This window comes from Ammospiza nelsoni, chromosome Z (assembly GCF_027579445.1).
Source record: "Ammospiza nelsoni isolate bAmmNel1 chromosome Z, bAmmNel1.pri, whole genome shotgun sequence".
In the NCBI taxonomy this organism is placed as follows: domain Eukaryota; kingdom Metazoa; phylum Chordata; class Aves; order Passeriformes; family Passerellidae; genus Ammospiza; species Ammospiza nelsoni.
In genome coordinates this window covers 66,513,077-66,520,188 of record NC_080669.1, presented here as the reverse complement: position 1 = coordinate 66,520,188, position 7,112 = coordinate 66,513,077, and positions in this window count along the sequence as shown.

The window sequence follows — 7,112 nt, the reverse complement described above, 5'->3', positions numbered from 1 at the left end:
AGATGTAGACTACAAAAGACGCTAAGGCCAAGGTACGATGCTCTCCGGAGCTAAGCGCCGCTCCCGGGCTTCTTTCAGCAGAAGCCGTGCTCCGGAGAGCCCTGTGAGAGGCACAATCGTCTTTGTGCGAAGAAGCCGCTTCTTCGCATTCCGCCAGCCGGAGAGAGCGGCAGCTTCGGAAAGGTGAAGAAGGAAGCTGTACAACACTGGCATTGTGTGCGCAGCTTGCCAACTGATAGAAAACAGTACCTTTGCACTCTCCTGTCTTTTCAAATCACATGAACATTCCATTGGAAGCTGGTTTGGACAACTTTCTCTCTCTTCTTCCAAAACACTCGGCACACCTTTCTGCAACCTCAAAAACACGATGGGAGATGTTTTCTGTGCTGGCACAGTTTCTCCCTGCCAGACATAGTGGAAAAGCATTCTGCTAAGATGTAGACTACAAAAGACGCTAAAGACCAAGGTACGATGCTCTCCGGAGCTAAGCGCCGCTCCCGGGCGTCTTTCAGCAGAAGCCGTTCTCCGGAGAGCACTGTGAGCGGCACAATCGTCTTTGCGCGAAGAAGGCGCTTCTTCGCCTCCCCCAGCCGGAGAGAGCGGCAGCTTCGGAAAGGTGAAGAAGGAAGCTGTACAACACTGGCATTGTGTGCGCAGCTTGCCAACTGATAGAAAACAGTACCTTTGCACTCTCCTACCTATTCCAATCATATGAACATTCCATTGGAATCTGTTTTGTACAACTTTTCTTTCTGCCAAACACTTGGCAGACCTCCGTGCAACGTCTAGAACACAATGGGAGATGATTTCTGTGCTGGCACAGTTTCTCCCTGCCAGACATAGTGGAAAAGCTTTCTGCTAAGATGTAGACTACAAAAGACGCTAAAGACCAAGGTACGATGCTCTCCGGAGCTAAGCGCCGCTCCCGGGCGTCTTTCGGCACAAGCTGCGCTAAGGAGAGCATTGTGAGCGGCACAACCGTCTTTGCAAGAAGAAGCCGCTTCTTCGCCTCCGCCAGCCGGAGAGAGCGGCAGCTTCGGAAAGGTGAAGAAGGAAGCTGTACAACACTGGCATTGTGTGCGCAGCTTGCCAACTGATAGAAAACAGTATCTTTGCACTCTCCTGCCTTTTCCAATGACATGAACATTCCATTGCAAGCTGGTCTGGACACCTTTCTCGCTCTTCTTGCAAAAAATTCGGCGCACATTTCTGCAACCTCCAAAACACGATGGGAGATGTTTTCTGTGCTGGCACAGTTTCTCCCTGCCAGACATAGTGGAAAAGCTTTCTGCTAAGATGTAGACTACAAAAGACGCTAAAGACCAAGGTACAATGCTCTCCGGAGCTAAGCGCCGCTCCCGGGCGTCTTTCGGCAGAAGCCGCGCTCCGGAGAGCACTGTGAGCGGCACAATCGTCTTTGCGCGAAGAAGCCGCTTCTTCGCCTCTGCCAGCTGGAGAAAGCGGCAGCTTCGGAAAGGTGAAGAAGGAAGCTGTACAACACTGGCATTGTGTGCGCAGCTTGCCAACTGATAGAAAACAGTACCTTTGCACTCTCCTGCCTTTTCCAATCACATGAACATTCCATTGGAATCTGTCTTGGACAACTTTTCTTCCTTCCAAACACTTGGCAGACCTCCTGCAACGTCTAGAACACAATGGGAGATGTTTTCTGTGCTGGCACAGTTTCTCCCTGCCAGACATAGTGGAAAAGCTTTCTGCTAAGATGTAGACTACAAAAGACACTAAAGACCAAGGTACGATGCTCTCCGGAGCTAAGCGCCGCTCCCGGGCGTCTTTCGGCAGAAGCTGCGCTAAGGAGAGCATTTTGAACGGCACAACCGTCTTTGCAAGAAGAAGCCGCTTCTTCACCTCCGCCAGCTGGAGAGAGCGGCAGCCTCAGAAAGGTGAAGAAGGAAGCTGTACAACACTGGCATTGTGTGCGCAGCTTGCCAACTGATAGAAAACAGTACCTTTGCACTCTCCTGCCTTTTCCAATCACACGAACCTTACATTGGAAGCTGTTTTAGACAACTTTTCTTCCTGCCAAACACTTGGCAGACCCCTATGCAACCTCAAAAACATGATGGGAGATGTTTTCTGTGCTGGCACAGTTTCTCCCTGCCAGACATAGTGGAAAAGCTTTCTGCTAAGATGTAGACTACAAAAGACGCTAAAGACCAAGGTACGATGCTCTCCGCAGCTAAGCGCCGCTCCCGGGCCTCTTTCAGCAGAAGCCGCGCTAAGGAGAGCCCTCTGAGTGGCACAATCGTCTTTGCGCGAAGAAGCCGCTTCTTCGCCTCTGCCAGCTGGAGAGAGCGGCAGCTTCAGAAAGGTGAAGAAGGAAGCTGGATAACACTGGCATTGTGTGCGCAGCTTGCCAACTGATAGAAAACAGTACCTTTGCACTCTCCTGCTTTTTCCAATCACATGAACATTCCATTGGGAGCTGTTTTGGACAACTTTCTCTCTCTTCTTCCAAAACACTCGGCACAACTTTCTGCAACCTCAAAAACACGATGGGAGATGTTTTCTGTGCTGGCACAGTTTCTCCCTGCCAGACATAGTGGAAAAGCTTTCTGCTAAGATGTAGACTACAAAAGACGCTAAAGACCAAGGTACGATGCTCTCCGGAGCTAAGCGCCGCTCCCGGGCGTCTTTCAGCAGAAGCCGTGCTCCGGAGAGCCCTGTGAGAGGCACAATCGTCTTTGTGCGAAGAAGCCGCTTCTTCGCATTCCGCCAGCCGGAGAGAGCGGCAGCTTCGGAAAGGTGAAGAAGGAAGCTGTACAACACTGGCATTGTGTGCGCAGCTTGCCAACTGATAGAAAACAGTACCTTTGCACTCTCCTGTCTTTTCAAATCACATGAACATTCCATTGGAAGCTGGTTTGGACAACTTTCTCTCTCTTCTTCCAAAACACTCGGCACACCTTTCTGCAACCTCAAAAACACGATGGGAGATGTTTTCTGTGCTGGCACAGTTTCTCCCTGCCAGACATAGTGGAAAAGCATTCTGCTAAGATGTAGACTACAAAAGACGCTAAAGACCAAGGTACGATGCTCTCCGGAGCTAAGCGCCGCTCCCGGGCGTCTTTCAGCAGAAGCCGTTCTCCGGAGAGCACTGTGAGCGGCACAATCGTCTTTGCGCGAAGAAGGCGCTTCTTCGCCTCCCCCAGCCGGAGAGAGCGGCAGCTTCGGAAAGGTGAAGAAGGAAGCTGTACAACACTGGCATTGTGTGCGCAGCTTGCCAACTGATAGAAAACAGTACCTTTGCACTCTCCTACCTATTCCAATCATATGAACATTCCATTGGAATCTGTTTTGTACAACTTTTCTTTCTGCCAAACACTTGGCAGACCTCCGTGCAACGTCTAGAACACAATGGGAGATGATTTCTGTGCTGGCACAGTTTCTCCCTGCCAGACATAGTGGAAAAGCTTTCTGCTAAGATGTAGACTACAAAAGACGCTAAAGACCAAGGTACGATGCTCTCCGGAGCTAAGCGCCGCTCCCGGGCGTCTTTCGGCACAAGCTGCGCTAAGGAGAGCATTGTGAGCAGCACAACCGTCTTTGCAAGAAGAAGCCGCTTCTTGACCTCCGCCAGCCGGAGAGAGCGGCAGCTTCGGAAAGGTGAAGAAGGAAGCTGTACAACACTGGCATTGTGTGCGCAGCTTGCCAACTGATAGAAAACAGTATCTTTGCACTCTCCTGCCTTTTCCAATGACATGAACATTCCATTGCAAGCTGGTCTGGACACCTTTCTCGCTCTTCTTGCAAAAAATTCGGCGCACATTTCTGCAACCTCCAAAACACGATGGGAGATGTTTTCTGTGCTGGCACAGTTTCTCCCTGCCAGACATAGTGGAAAAGCTTTCTGCTAAGATGTAGACTACAAAAGACGCTAAAGACCAAGGTACGATGCTCTCCGGAGCTAAGCGCCGCTCCCGGGCGTCTTTCGGCAGAAGCCGCGCTCCGGAGAGCACTGTGAGCGGCACAATCGTCTTTGCGCGAAGAAGCCGCTTCTTCGCCTCTGCCAGCTGGAGAAAGCAGCAGCTTCGGAAAGGTGAAGAAGGAAGCTGTACAACACTGGCATTGTGTGCGCAGCTTGCCAACTGATAGAAAACAGTACCTTTGCACTCTCCTGCCTTTTCCAATCACATGAACATTCCATTGGAATCTGTCTTGGACAACTTTTCTTCCTTCCAAACACTTGGCAGACCTCCTGCAACGTCTAGAACACAATGGGAGATGTTTTCTGTGCTGGCACAGTTTCTCCCTGCCAGACATAGTGGAAAAGCTTTCTGCTAAGATGTAGACTACAAAAGACACTAAAGACCAAGGTACGATGCTCTCCGGAGCTAAGCGCCGCTCCCGGGCGTCTTTCGGCAGAAGCTGCGCTAAGGAGAGCATTTTGAACGGCACAACCGTCTTTGCAAGAAGAAGCCGCTTCTTCACCTCCGCCAGCTGGAGAGAGCGGCAGCCTCAGAAAGGTGAAGAAGGAAGCTGTACAACACTGCATTGTGTGCGCAGCTTGCCAACTGATAGAAAACAGTACCTTTGCACTCTCCTACCTATTCCAATCACACGAACATTACATTGGAAGCTGTTTTAGACAACTTTTCTTCCTGCCAAACACTTGGCAGACCCCTATGCAACCTCAAAAACATGATGGGAGATGTTTTCTGTGCTGGCACAGTTTCTCCCTGCCAGACATAGTGGAAAAGCTTTCTGCTAAGATGTAGACTACAAAAGACGCTAAAGACCAAGGTACGATGCTCTCCGCAGCTAAGCGCCGCTCCCGGGCCTCTTTCAGCAGAAGCCGCGCTAAGGAGAGCCCTCTGAGTGGCACAATCGTCTTTGCGCGAAGAAGCCGCTTCTTCGCCTCTGCCAGCTGGAGAGAGCGGCAGCTTCAGAAAGGTGAAGAAGGAAGCTGGATAACACTGGCATTGTGTGCGCAGCTTGCCAACTGATAGAAAACAGTACCTTTGCACTCTCCTGCTTTTTCCAATCACATGAACATTCCATTGGGAGCTGTTTTGGACAACTTTCTCTCTCTTCTTCCAAAACACTCGGCACAACTTTCTGCAACCTCAAAACACACGATGGGAGATGTTTTCTGTGCTGGCACAGTTTCTCCCTGCCACACATAGTGGAAAAGCTTTCTGCTAAGATGTAGACTACAAAAGACGCTAAAGACCAAGGTACGATGCTCTCCGGAGCTAAGCGCCGCTCCCGGGCGTCTTTCAGCAGAAGCCGTGCTCGGAGAGCCTGTGAGAGGCACAATCGTCTTTGTGCGAAGAAGCCGCTTCTTCGCATTCCGCCAGCCGGAGAGAGCGGCAGCTTCGGAAAGGTGAAGAAGGAAGCTGTACAACACTGGCATTGTGTGCGCAGCTTGCCAACTGATAGAAAACAGTACCTTTGCACTCTCCTGTCTTTTCCAATCACATGAACATTCAATTGGAAGCTGTTTTGGACAACTTTCTCTCTCTTCTTGCAAAACACTCTGCGCACCTTTCTGCAACCTCAAAAACACGATGGGAGATGTTTTCTGTGCTGGCACAGTTTCTCCCTGCCAGACATAGTGGAAAAGCTTTCTGCTAAGATGTAGACTACAAAAGACGCTAAGGCCAAGGTACGATGCTCTCCGGAGCTAAGCGCCGCTCCCGGGCTTCTTTCAGCAGAAGCTGCGCTCAGGAGAGCACTGTGAGCGGCACAATCGTCTTTGCGCGAAGAAGCCGCTTCTTCGCCTCTGCCAGCCGGAGAGAGCGGCAGCTTCGGAAAGGTGAAGAAGGAAGCTGTACAACACTGGCATTGTGTGCGCAGCTTGCCAACTGATAGAAAACAGTAGTTTGCACTCTCCTGTCTTTTCCAATCACATGAACATTCCATTGGAAGCTGGTTTGGACAACTTTCTCTCTCTTCTTCCAAAACACTCGGCACAATTTTCTCCAACCTCAAAAACACGATGGGAGATGTTTTCTGTGCTGGCACAGTTTCTCCCTGCCAGACATAGTGGAAAAGCTTTCTGCTAAGATGTAGACTACAAAAGACGCTAAAGACCAAGGTACGATGCTCTCCGGAGCTAAGCGCCGCTCCGGGCGTCTTTCGGCAGAAGCCGCGCTAAGGAGAGCACTGTGAGCGGCACAATCGTCTTTGCGCGAAGAAGCCGCTTCTTCGCATCCGCCAGCTGGAGAGAGCGGCAGCTTCGGAAAGGTGAAGAAGGAAGCTGTACAACACTGGCATTGTGTGCGCAGCTTGCCAACTGATAGAAAACAGTACCTTTGCACTCTCCTACCTATTCCAATCATATGAACATTCCATTGGAATCTGTTTTGTACAACTTTTCTTTCTGCCAAACACTTGGCAGACCTCCGTGCAACGTCTAGAACACAATGGGAGATGATTTCTGTGCTGGCACAGTTTCTCCCTGCCAGACATAGTGGAAAAGCTTTCTGCTAAGATGTAGACTACAAAAGACGCTAAAGACCAAGGTACGATGCTCTCCGGAGCTAAGCGCCGCTCCCGGGCGTCTTTCGGCACAAGCTGCGCTAAGGAGAGCATTGTGAGCGGCACAACCGTCTTTGCAAGAAGAAGCCGCTTCTTCACCTCCGCCAGCCGGAGAGAGCGGCAGCTTCGAAAGGTGAAGAAGGAAGCTGTACAACACTGGCATTGTGTGCGCAGCTTGCCAACTGATAGAAAACAGTATCTTTGCACTCTCCTGCCTTTTCCAATGACATGAACATTCCATTGCAAGCTGGTCTGGACACCTTTCTCGCTCTTCTTGCAAAAAATTCGGCGCACATTTCTGCAACCTCCAAACACGATGGGAGATGTTTTCTGTGCTGGCACAGTTTCTCCCTGCCAGACATAGTGGAAAAGCTTCTGCTAAGATGTAGACTACAAAAGACGCTAAAGACCAAGGTACAATGCTCTCCGGAGCTAAGCGCCGATCCCGGGCGTCTTTCGGCAGAAGCCGCGCTCCGGAGAGCACTGTGAGCGGCACAATCGTCTTTGCGCGAAGAAGCCGCTTCTTCGCCTCTGCAGCTGGAGAAAGCGGCAGCTTCGGAAAGGTGAAGAAGGAAGCTGTACAACACTGGCATTGTGTGCGCAGCTTG